Source organism: Balaenoptera physalus (assembly GCF_965194825.1).
Source record: "Balaenoptera physalus genome assembly, chromosome: 15".
NCBI classification, from domain to species: domain Eukaryota; kingdom Metazoa; phylum Chordata; class Mammalia; order Artiodactyla; family Balaenopteridae; genus Balaenoptera; species Balaenoptera physalus.
Genome location: NC_138894.1, coordinates 31,923,720 through 31,937,029, shown reverse-complemented (window position 1 = coordinate 31,937,029; position 13,310 = coordinate 31,923,720). Strand labels below are relative to the sequence as shown.

General features: G+C 41.2%; 1 long non-coding RNA gene across 1 annotated transcript; it reads left to right on the top strand.

Annotated features, from left to right (window-relative positions):
* Positions 1-1,999: 1,999 nt before the first annotated feature.
* LOC309643980 lies at positions 2,000-12,848 on the top strand. The gene is made up of 3 exons (XR_014254174.1): positions 2,000-2,034; positions 9,007-9,124; positions 11,372-12,848. It is a non-coding gene; the product is annotated as an uncharacterized lncRNA (long non-coding RNA).
* Positions 12,849-13,310: the final 462 nt, after the last annotated feature.

Sequence of the window (13,310 nt, the reverse complement as noted above, 5' to 3'; positions counted from 1 at the left end):
ACAAAAGTTTTTCATTTTGATGGATTCCAATTTATTTTTCTTTTTTCACTTGCTTTTAGTGTCATATATCAGAAGGCTTTGTCTAACCTAAGGTCACAGAAATTTACTTCCATGTTTTCTTCTAAGAGTTTTATAATTTTAGCTCTTACACTTAGGTCTATGATAGATTTTGAATTAATTTTTCTGTACAGGGTGAGGAAGGAGTCCAACTTTATTATTGTACATCTGGATATCCAGTTGTCCCAGCGATATTTGTTGAAAAGACTATTCTTTCCACCTTGAATTGTCTTGGCACCCTTGTTGAAAATCAACTGGCCATAAATGTAAAGGTTTGGTTCTGAACTTTCAATTCTATTCCATTAATCTCTATTTCTATCCTTATACCAGTACCTCATTGTCTTGATTACTGTAGCCTTGTAGTAAGTTTTGAAATTGGGAAGTACAAATTCTCCAACTTCATTCCTTTTTTTCAATACTGTTTTGGCTAATCTAGGCCCCTTACATTTCCATATGAATTTTAGAATCAGCTTGTCAATTTCGGCAAAAAAAGGCAGCTGGAATTCTGATAGAGATTGTGTTGCATCTATAGATCAATTTGGAGAGTACTGCCATCTTAACACTATTCTAATCCATGAACAGGTGGTGTCTTTCCATTTGTTTAGATCTTCTTCAATTTCTTTCAGTAATGTTTTGTGGTTTTCAGTGTACAAATCCTAAACTCATTTTGGGAAATTTATTCTTAAGTATTTTATTCTTTTTATGCTATTGTATGTGGAATTGTTCTAATTTTATTTTCAGATTATTCACTGTCAGTGTATAGAAGTACAACTGATTTTTGTATATTGATCTTGTATCCTGCAACCTTGCTGAACTCATTTACTAGTTCTAATAGTTCTTTGTGGATCCCTTAGGATTTTTAAACAGGTTTAATTTTATTAATTTATATTAATTGATATACTTGCTTTGCAAAAGGATTTGGCTATTTCCTTTCATCTTTTAAACCCTGGAATAATTTGTGTAGTATTAGTCTTATGTGGTGTTTAAGGATTTGATAGAATTCCCCTATATATGGTGTATTTATTTGATAAATTTCTCTATTATTTTATGGAGATTGGTCTGTTAATGTTTTCTCTCTCCATGAGGGTCAATTTTGGGAAACTGTATTCTCCTCTGAAATTATTGATTTTATCTGTGGTTTGAAATTTATTTGCATAAAGTTGTACAAAATAGTCTCATATAGTTTTTTAGTTTCCTCTGTTCCAGTGGTTATTTCCCCTATGCCCCTTTATATTTTGTATTTTTGTGCTTTCTTCCCTTTTTTCTTAATTAGTTTAGCTACTGGTTTGTTGATCTTGTTAATTTTTTCCAAAAGAACCAGCATTTTGATTTATTATTTTCACTATCTTTTGTTTCCTACTTCATTAATTTATGCTTTTATGCTTATCATTTCCTTCCGTGTTCTTTATTTGGTTAATTTTGTAGTTCTTTTTCTGGCTTTTTGAGGAAGCTAAAATTTTAAACAAACAAAAGATAGCTTATAGTCTGCCAACTATATTTTTAGCAAAAAACAAAGGGTTTTTTAAATGTCTATTCAAGCTACGAATCCTAGGAACAAAGTTCCCTCTAGAAAATTTTACTGAAAAATCTCCTTCGTGAATTAAAGTTAATGATAACAATGATGCGATAGCATGACGTGAACATAAACATTTTTTCATTCCACAAATGTGTAACATAAGGACCACAGGAACGATCTAAGCCTGATACATCTGAGATATTGTCTGTACAACCTAGTATATAATTTTAAGTTTTTTAGTTGAATTTTTAACCATAAAATATCAGATTACTGACGTTAATTATCTCTGAAGTTAATTCTCAGATGATGGCATTCCATTCTATGCTTGGCTTTGCTTAACATTTATTTTGCCCGTATGGACTGAATGTGTCTGGTCCACCTCTACCAGAAGAGGGCGAGAAGGTTGGGCGGTACAGTCTGGTTTATGGGTGGCCGACAGAGAATGGAATGAGGAGGCAGAGGTAGGTCAGGCTTGAGGTGCCAGCAGGAAGGCCCAATAGTGTTCCAGGGGCCCTGTTACCAGAAGCGCTCTGGGACCACCCATGGGCCGCCTCCTTTCTTACATGAAAGGGCCTCTTGGACCTCCGGGCTCCTCCGAGGATGCTGCATCCCAGAGACCCGTCGGACCTCCCTCTGGGGCGCTCCATCCTGCTAGGGCCAGGGCAAGGGTAGCGTTGACAGGAGACGTCCGTACCCCTCGGTCTTTCCCTCCGGGCCTGTGCGCCATTCGCCTGGACAAAGCTTGAGCGCGCGCTTCCGGACTCGGGAGAACATCCCGGTCATTTACAAACTAAAGCATACAAGAGCCCTCGGCGGGCGGTGGGTGGAGCGATCTTGGTGCGGATCTACCGGGAGGGGGGGCCGTGGGGGAGACCCAGCAGGACGCGGGCGGCGTGCCCGCAGCGGGGAGCCTCTAACCGCCTCTGCGCCCGGACTCGGGCACCGAGCTCGGGGATCCGTTCGACTTAGGAAAACACAAGCAGTGAGGAATTGGTATTCTTGAGAAATACATCACATTTGTCAGGGAAACGACAGAGATTGAACTCAGCTTTACAAAGCAACTCAGGAATCTTTTGAAGAAATACCAACCTAAAAAGAACTGGAAGGAGGAAGAATACAAGTATATTCGTCACGTAAAGCGTTTCTTCCCACCCTGTGAGCGAAATGAGCGGTCACGCTGGGCACCATGAATTTACCTGGGAGAACTTGTCCTCACAGGTCACCGTGGAGTTAGCGGGCTGTGTTCAAGACCAGAGCACGAGTGGAAATCGCGCTTTTCGTGATGCGCAGAAGAGAGCCACCGGTAGACACTTGCTGGAAGCAACGTAAATCAAGTAAACGACAGTATGTGTGAGATTCCAAAAGACTGACAGAACACAGCAGTATTTTGGAAAAAAAAAAAAAATCATGCTGAAAAGGCACACCAACAAACTCAAAAGTGTCGTCAATAGCAGAGGACAGCAAAGCAGATTACTCACCAAGTCTTCAAGAAATTGGACCAGGACCTGCATGAATATTACCATCCTCATATATCCAACATCCTTCAGAAAATACAAGAGATGGAAGAAAGAAGGACAGTGAGAATTGGAGGATCAATGAAGACACGCAGATGTTGATCAACAGGCAATAGTAATCAGTGGGAAATGCTTGGATACCATAGTTAAGGCAGCTGAATCAATGATCGGATAAATGTCATAGTTGGTAACAGAAACTTTCAAGTCAGAGTTTGAGCCTCCTGGAGACATCTGAGGAAGACACTCAGCCAATGAAGTGTACTGTGTCTGATCATAGTGTTTAAAATTCCAGAGTAGACAAAACAGAGGTCAAATCTGATAGCAAATCCAAAGGAAAGTTATGGCTGTTCATAAAAATAAATGTCTCCCACACAGTAAAGGGAACTCATTGCTTCAATGAGTTCATGATCTTCAAACCCCAAATTCACTTTAAAAACCTAAAGCATGGTTGGGGGGTGGGGAGGGCAACACCAGAGGGTTTCAGCAATCTTTCATCTCAACAAAGAAGGAAAAAGCTATATAAAGAAAGTCAATGAATTAAATAAAGAAATCCAGATGGAGATGGATCAGAGATGGTATAACAAAGATGAAGAGTGACTGGCTAAAGAATCCTCAAATGGGAGACCCAGCCAGTTTGGGTCACAAATTAACTATATATATATATATATGGAGACAGAGAGAGAGAGAGTTTCATATACATATATACATATACGTAGGAAAACTGTGACGAGAGGCCCAGAACCTTGTAGTCTGGCTGGCTGAGGTTGAAGGCAGGCTCCCAGCACCAAGTGAAGAGGTCTGACCACGGAGTGTAATGCACAAAAATCTCAGTCCCAAATAACTGTGCACAAGACTGGAAGAATACAGACACCAGTTACACAGAGGAGCAAAGTCAGGAGAGTGAGGTGCAGGTCTGGTCATGACTTTTAGTAATAAATTCGATGACAAGGAACATCTTCCCCCCCCCCCCCACAGGGACTTGTAAAACTCTCTACGTATTTGAAGATCAGAATGAAGGAATTCTTTCAGCAGTTGAAGCAGAAACATTGTATGTTATAGAGGAAAATGAAGGTGATTCTGCATTTGGAGAAATGAAGATGAAAAGGGTTATATTCCTACTTTATTTGTCAAAGTCTATTTGGACAAAAATGCCAAAGGTGCTAAGATGTATACAGGCATACCTTGGAGACATTGCAAGTTTGGTTCCAGACCACTGCAATAAAGTGAATATGATAATAAAGTCACACGAATTTCTTTGGTTTCCCAGCACATATAAAAGTTATGTTTACGTTATACTGTAGTAAGTGTGCAATAGCATTATGTCTGAAAGAACAACATATATACCTTAATTTTTTTTTTTTTTTTTTTGGCTGCACTGCGCGGGATGTGGGATCTTAGTTCCCCAACCAGGGATCGAACCCCCGCCCCCTGCATTGGAAGCGCAGAGTCTTAACCACTGGACTGCCAGGGAAGTCCCACACCTTAATTTTTAAAAATACTTTATTGCTAAAAAATACTAACCATTGTCTGAGCCTTCAGCAAGTCAGTCTTTTTGCTGGTGGAGGGTCTTGCCCAAATGTTGATGGTTACTGACTGATCAGCGTGGTGGTTGCTGAAGGTTGAGGTGGCTCTGGAAATTTCTTAAAATAAGACAATGAAGTGTGCCACATCAATTGACTCTTCATTTCATGGACAATTTCTCTGTAGCTGTGCTGTTTGGTAGCATTTTATCCACAGTAGAACTTCTTTCAAAATTGGAGTCAATTCTCTCAAACCTGCTGTTGCTTTATCAATCAACTAAGTCTGTGTAATATTCTAGATTCTTTGCTGTTATCTCAAGAATCTTTACAGATCTTCACCAGGAGTAGGTTCCATCTCAAGAAACCACTTTCTTTGCTCATCAATAAGAAGCAACTCCTCATCTGTGAAAAGTTTTATCATGACATTACAGCAATTCAGTCACATCCTCAGGCTCCACTTCTAATTCTAGTTCTCTTGCTCTTTCCACCACATCTGCCGTTGTTTCCTCCATGAAAGTCTTGAACCCCTCAAAATCACCTGTGAGGGTTGGAATCAACTTCTTCCAAACTCCCATTAATATTGATATTTTGACCTCTTCCCATGAATCATGAATGTTCTTAATGGCATCTAGAATGGTGAATCCTTTCCAATTCAGAGGGTTTTCAAATGACTTCGCCCAGATCCATCAGAGGAATCACTATCTATGGCAGCTATAGCCTTACAAAATGCAATCCTCTTTTTCTATCTGAATTTTAATTTTAATAGATATTGCCAAGTTTCTCTTGTTTAGTTAAAATCAACTATGCCTAACAAAATGCAAAATGTATTTCTTAAATACTAACACTTGAGAGTCAAAATTACCCCTTGATCCGTGGACTGCAGAATGGATGCTGTGTTAGCAGGCATGAAAAAAGCATTAATCTCATTGTACATCTCCATCAGAGTTCTTGGGTGACCACATGTATTGTCAATGAATAATAATATCTTGAAAGGAATCTATTTTTTTTTAAATAGCAGTTGGTTTCAACAGTGGGCCTAAAATATTCAGGAAACCATGTAGTAAATAGCTGTGCTGTCATCCAGGCTTTGTTGTTCCATTTGCAGAGCACAGGCAGAGTAGATCTAGCATAATTCTTAAGGACCCTAGGATTTTCAGAATGGTAAATGAGCACTGGTTTCACCATAAAGCCACCAGATGCATTAGCCCCTAGCAAGAGAGTCTTTGAAGCTCTGAAACTAGGCATTGATTTCTCCTCTCTAGCTATGAAAGTCCTAAATGGCATCTTCTTCCAATAGAAGACTGTTTCATTTACACTGAAAATCTGTTGTTTGGTGTAGCCACCTTTATGAATTATCTTAGCTAGATCTGGATAACTTGCTGTAGCTTCTACGTCAGCACTTGCTGCTTCCCCTTGCACTTTTATATTATGGAGATGATTTCTTTCCTTAAACCTCCTGAACCAACCTCTGCTAGCTTCAAACTTTTCTTCTGCAGCTTCCTCACTTCTCTCAGCTTTCATAGAATTGAAGACGGTTAGGGCCTTGCTCTGGATTAGGCTTTGTTTTAAGGGAATGTTGTGGCTGGTTTGATCTTCTATCCAGACCGCTAAAACTTTCTCCATATCAGAATAAGGCTGTTTCACTTTCTTATCATTTGTGTGTTCACTGGAGTAGCACTTTCAATTTCCTTCAAGAACTTTGCCTTTGCATTCACAACTTGGCTAACTGGCACAAGAGGCCCAGCTTTCAGCCTATCTTGGGTTTTGGCATGTCTTCCTCACTAAACTTAATCATCTCTAGCTTTTGATTTAAAGTGAGAGATGTGTGACTCTGCCTTTCACTTGAACACTTAGAGGCCACCGTAGGGTTATTAACTGGTCTAACTTCAATATTGTTGTGTCTCGGAATAGGGAGGACCAAGGAGAGGGAGAGAGACAGGGAACAGCCGGTAGGTGGAGCAGTCAGAAGACACACAACATTTAGTTTTCTTAGTTTGCTGTCTTAAATGGGTGCAGTTCGTGGCTCCCCAAAGCAATTACAATAGTAACATCAACTCAGCCATAAAAAAGAATGAAATAATGTCATTTGCAGCAACATGGATGGATCTAGAGATTGTCATACTGAGTGAAGTAAGTCAGAGAAAACCAAATATCATATGATATCTCTTATATGTGGAATCTTAAAAAAAGGGTACAAATGAACTTATTTACAAAACAGAAGAAGAGTAACGGATGTAGAAAACAAACTTATGGTTACCAGGAGGGAAAGGGGGGAGGGATAAATTGGGAGATTGTGATTGACATACACACACTACTATATAAAATAGATAACTAATAAGGACATATTGTATAGCACAGGGAACTCTTCTCAATACTCTGTAATGACCTATATTGGAAAAGAATTTTTAAAAGAGTGGATATATGTATATCTATAACTGATTCACTTTGCTGCACAGCAGAAGCTAACACAATATTTTAAATCAACTATACTCCCAATAAAATTTTTTTTAAAATAGTAACATCAAGGATCACAGTAATCACAGGTCAGCATAACAAATATAGTAATAATGAAAAATTTTGAAATATTGCAAGAACTACTAAAATGTGACACAGAGACACAAAGTGAGCAAATGTTGTTAGGAAAATCGTGCCTATAGATTTTCTCAATGCAGGGTTGCGACAAACCTTCAATTTGCTAATAATGCAGTGTCTGTGAAGCACAATAAAGTGGAGAGATAAAACAAGGTATGCCCGTATTTAATATTACTTTAAAAACTTAAAAAAAAAATCTCAACAACACTGGAGTTTGTTGAAACACAGTTGTTTCTACCCACAACTGTGACTATTACAGGAAGTTCTTCAAAGTACTGGATGGTTAGATAGCACCACAATACATATTTTTATACAGCCACATAGTGAGCTTTTAGGCATCATACCCCTGAATTTTCCTTGACTTTCCTTTCCTTGAGTTTTGACTTAGTCAGGTTTCTCCTGCTAAGTTGAAGTTTTATGTTCAAAGCTGCCAACTACCAATTTACAACTTACATTATTTGAAATCTGATAAACATTTCTTCCTTTGGCAGCATCTATAAATAACAAAAAAGTTGGATTCTACCTTCTCACCATTATTTCTGAATCAAAGAGCACAGCATCTTGAGGGTGCTTCTGCTCTCTCCTGATCTCTTCTTTTAATTAATTAGTTTATTTATTTATTTTGGCTGCGCTGGGTCTTAGTTGCTGTGCGCGGGCTTTTCTCCAGTTGTGGCCAGCGGGGGCTACTCTTCGTTGCGGTGTGCGGGCTTCTCATTGCAGTGGCTTCTCTTGCTGTGGAGCACGGGCTCTAGGCGCGCAGGCTCAGTAGTTGTGGCGCACGGGCTTACTTACTCTGTGGCATGTGGGATCTTCCCAGACTAGGGCTCGAACCCGTGTCCTCTGCATTGGCAGGCGGATTCTCAACCGCTGTGCCACCAGGGAAGCCCTGATCTCTTCTTCATATACAGTGTCTGCCACAAATTGAAGCATATTCTAATGTTACATTTTGTAACTTAATAAATTGAACCATGCTAGTTTGTTAAACTTTACCACTGCTCACTTAGAGGAAATCATGAACAAAATAAAATCTCACCCTACTTGAGTAAAGAAGTAAATAAGAAAATACTTATATTGGTACTAAACGCTTAAATGTGGTTAAGATCATGGCTAGTTCATCATGATTATCCCAGCCTATTTGATCCCAAACAACTAATTGAAATCTGTAAAAGTTTGGTCAATTAACCTGTTGATTTTTACATATGGCACCAGTTGAGCTCTCCACCAATTGCAGATCAGATATTCTAGTGATGTACAGACACACTTACATGAAAAGAGCACGTGTCCACTTCTCAGTCACCTAGGTTCTGTTTCAGCTGGAGGTTTGGTGGCAGGAGCAGCTGTATTCAGCTCACACTTCCCCAGGCTGGGCTATAATTTGAATGCAGTGTGGTGATAACTACAGTCATACACAGACTAAGAGCACAGCATACTGTTTCCAAAGGGTAGATTTTTCAATCATTCCCATCTTTAAGATCTAAATTTTTAGTTTACCGAATTTTTAAAAAAGTAGTAAATGTAAGGGCCCACTTCAGAAAATGTGATTAACTTCAGCCAGAATAAAATAAACATTTCTCACCATCTTTAAAGAAATCTGGCCACATAGGATTTGCATTCTTAAATTGGCACTGAAGCAGGAGGGTGGATAGTGAAACTGGTCACATGCATAGTCAGCCACCAAATCCAGTGTTTGATGATGCTCAATAAAGACCCAGCTATAAATGGGTCAGAAGGAAGGTGTCAGGTTGAGACATACCCTTTTTTTTTTTTGGCTTTGAAAAATATTTATTCATGTCTTTCCTACTTTTAGATAGGAAAATTAGCTTCTTGCCTCTACTTTATGGGCTCATTTCATAAGCTCATATCAGAGGATCAGAAAATGGCAGGAGGGACTCATACTTGTTGCTCTGGATGGCCTGTGTTTCAAGGTAGGTTAGCTGCAGTCAGCTTACATTTTACACTGGCTACCAGAGTGAGCTATAGCGGACTGTACTTAATGACAGCCCAACTTACAACTACATATATAATTTTTTTAATTTTATAATTAAAATTTTTTTTGCATTATTATGCCTTTACTGACATGATATTGATAAAGCCACCTATCTTGATCCAGACCTCTTCAGGGGATTGTTTCCTTCAGTTCTCCTTTTCAAGTATTGCATCAAGAAAATTAGCTGACCCTTAAATGATGGAGATTTGTTTTAATGAGCCGTAATGCTCATTAAACTAGTAGACTAACTGCTTCTGGCATTTAACCAAATGAATGGGAGACCAAAGGTATTATAATCTGACCTTCTTATGTCAGATTATGAGCTCACTTCCAAATTGTTAACTACCAGAAAAAGCCTAGAACAGGCCAAGTCAACATTAGCTTTTAAAAAGCCTGCCTTGAAAAACATCCTGTTTTTTGAAGTTTTTTTTTTCTTTAGGATTGTGCAGATTTGATTCAGAAAATAGCTCGATTTGTTTGTATAGAGCAAGTGTTGTGTGCATAAATTTATGATCATTATTTCAAGCCGTAGCCTCCACACCAAAAACAGATAAAGATATGGGACACTGACTAAACAGTTCAAGATATTTTGTAGCTGCAGTTCCTTTAGTCAGTGCCTGAAGTATTAGAAAAAGTATTGAACAATTTCCAAAGCATCAGGAATTTCCTTTTCCACCCAAGACATTCTTTTCTTCCAACAGTTCTCTGTTAAATAAAAGAAGAAAAATCTCAGCCTGATTATAAAGTTTTCTTCCTTTATTTTACAGGCTAATAATAACACACTTATGATAGGGACACAGTGAAGGGACAAAGTAGGTGATTAAATATAGTTAATCCCACTAGGAGATTGTAAGTAGAAAAAAAAGTATGGGAGAACCCTGTAAGTTAATGATCACTCAAGAAGGCAGGCTTGCTTAGCAACAAAACCATGCAACAGAAGCATGAGACATGCCCCCAAACAATAAAACAATGGTGAACTGAGACCTACGTCCTGCCCAGTGAGGTCAGTAAGTTAATGAGTCCTAGGACATGCTCCTTTGAGCATATTAAAAACAAAAATATAGAGAAAAGATGACATTATACCTGAGATGATTTACCATATTTTATGTTACTGCCTTTTTGCCATTTCCATTGTGCCATGACAGTCCCAGTTTGACCATGTAGGGACAAGAAAACTCCCCCACCCGACATGGAGGAGGAGCTGATGATGGAAGTTTGACATCTACTCAAGTATGAGGAAGGGGCTTCCCTGGTGGCGCAGTGGTTGAGAATCTGCCTGCCAATGCAGGGGACACGGGTTCGAGCCCTGGTCTGGGAGGATCCCACATGCCGCGGAGCAACTAGGCCCGTGAGCCACAGCTACTGAGCCTGCGTGTCTGGAGCCTGTGCTCCGCAACAAGAGAGGCCGCGATAGTGAGAGGCCCGCGCACCGCGATGAAGAGTGGCCCCTGCTCGCTGCAACTAGAGAAAGCCCTCGCACAGAAACGAAGATCCAACACAGCCAAAAATAAATAAATAAAATTAAAAAAAAAAAAAAAAGCAAATGCCCCTAGGAGAGAGAAGACCGCTAAGAGCTCAAGGTCTTAGTGTTCAAACTTCTTAAAAAAAAAAAAAAAAAGAATGAGGAAGAAGGTGGTCTTCTTTCTCTCCCCGCTTTTCCTTTGATTATAAAAATGTAGCCCGCCTAGCTTTCGGAGTGGCACTCCCTTGCCTGCCTGCTTGTACCCCCTCACAAGGGTCCTAGTCTAATAAACTCTTTCCTTACCTGTCATTCTGCCTCTCACTGAATTCTTTCTGCGCGGAGACAGAAGAACCTATGCTCTACTAAGCCCCGAAACGTGTTCTGCCGTTTCACTTACAGGTTAATAATGTGTGTGTTGAAGTCTTTCCTCCCTAACCTTGTTTATAAATCTACCAAACCTCACCCCAGACAATGCATTTCTTTAAACTCCTCCTGTTTGGGTGAAGCTGTTACTTCCTGAGGTCCAAAACTCAGGGCACTTGTTTTCTTTTTAATAATGCTAGGGCACTTTTTCGGTGTGGTGTCTAACATGTGATTATTTAATGTTTGCCAAAATGTTTAGAATAACTTTCAATTGGCCAACTGGATTATGACTCCTTTTGTGGTTTTGTTTTTGTTTTTAAAAGTGCTTTCAATCAAACACATCTGTAATTCGCCCCACAGAATATACTGCTATTTAAAGAGTCACCAAAAACAAGGAAATTATGAGAAACTGTCTTGAGGGAGAGGAGCCTAAGGCGACGGTACGACTGAAAGTAATGTGGTGCTGTGGAGGGGATCCCTGGGTAAGACGTTATGGAAAACGATGGAAATCGGAATAAACTCCGGGCTTTATTTTGTAATACTGTATCAGTATTGGGGTTTACTAACAAATGTGCCATAATAATGTAAGCTGTTAATAATAGGGGAAACTGGGGTACAGAGGAACTCTCCATACTATCTCATTTTTTTCTGTAAATCTAAAGCTGTTCTAAAAACAGTTATATTCAATATAAACTGTTCTAAAAACTGCTTATAAAAAACAAAAACAAAAACCTAAAGTGATTACTTGAACTTCAGTTGTTTTAACTTTTTACTCTTTTATCCATTTGTTTAGCTGATTATTCTGCTCCCTAACGACCTTTTTATTTTCATAACTGCTGGGGAGGCTGCCTGCTGGATGAGACACATGAGACTGTTACAGACACTTGGGTTCTGAATAAACTGTTTGAATAAAGGTCAACATGATTGTTTGTTTTTATTCTTATTCTAAAAGAAATGAAACCATCTGGCACCTTTTACTTGTACCCTCTTATCCGCCTCTCTAATAAATATTATATTTTCCTCAAAAAATTAAAGTGCATAAATGTTCTTTTAAATTCACAGTGTGCAGTGGTTGAGAATCCGCCTGCCAACGCAGGGACACATGTTCGAGCCCTGGACCGGGGAGGGGACCCACATGCCGCGGAGCAACTAAGCCCGTGCGCCACAACTACTGAAGCCCGCGCGCCTAGAGTCCGTGCTCCGCAACGAGAAGCCACCGCAATGAGAAGCCCGCGCACCGCAATGAAGAGTAGCCCTGACTCGCCGCAACTAGAGAAAGCCCGCGCGCAGCAACGAAGACCCAATGCAGCCGAAAATAAATAAAGTAATTAATTTAAAAAAATTAATTCACAGTGTCAGGGTATTTTACCACAGCCTAAGAGATCAGTTCCGTGAAATGAGGTGCCTAATGGCAGACTTCACCCCACCAACAAATGCAAATAAAAAGGCGTCCAAAGCGTGGCTCGCCGGGCGAGCAGCAGAGACCCCGCCGGCCGGGCGAGGGCAGCCGGGAGCCCCGCAGAGGTTGGGGTGGGGGGAACTGGGTCTTCGGCGGCGCGGAACCGTGGCCGCGGACCCCAGCCCGAGTCTCCGCCGTGCGCCGGCCGGCGTGTCTGAGTCGTCGCGAGGAAGCGCAGGGCGGGAAGGCGGGCCGGCCCTGCTCCCCGGAGAGCGTCGCGGCTGGTGGAGGCCCTGCTCTTTGACCTGGATCCCGGGGCGGATCCCGCCCAGGGCAGCGTGCCCTCCGCCCAGGTTAGGTCGGGGCTGCACCTGGCTCGGGGGCGTCGCGCACTGCCACGCTTTACTCTGCGCAATTAGGGGCCTGGGGGTGGCTCCGCCTAGACGGTGGGGGCGGAGGTGAGCTGGCCAACTGCCCCCTGTGCAGCAGCTCCCTAGAGGGAAAAGGGGGTGGGCAGGGCTGGCCTCACCCGTCTGGGGGCAGAGGTGAGGGGTCTGGGGCGGGGGGTGGGTCCCGACTCCTGGGCCACTAAGGCAGTCTGTCTTTAACTTGGGCTCTGGAATCCACTCTCCCCACCCCTCACTAGCTGGTCTCTTAGACCTGGGAGGGACCAGGTATGGGGATTTTTAAAATACCCGAGGTAGTTCTGATTTGCAGTAGGTTGAGAATCGCTCTTTATTTCCTAGTGCTGACTTTCTCTTAACTCGGACTTGCCAGTGCCCCTCATGACAGCTCCCAGGCCGTTTTTTTTCAACTTCTGCTTCTCCTTGACTGATTCTCTCCGTATTTCCCGATTTGAACCAGATTTGTTTTCCCAGGGCTTTCCACCAGCCATTATCT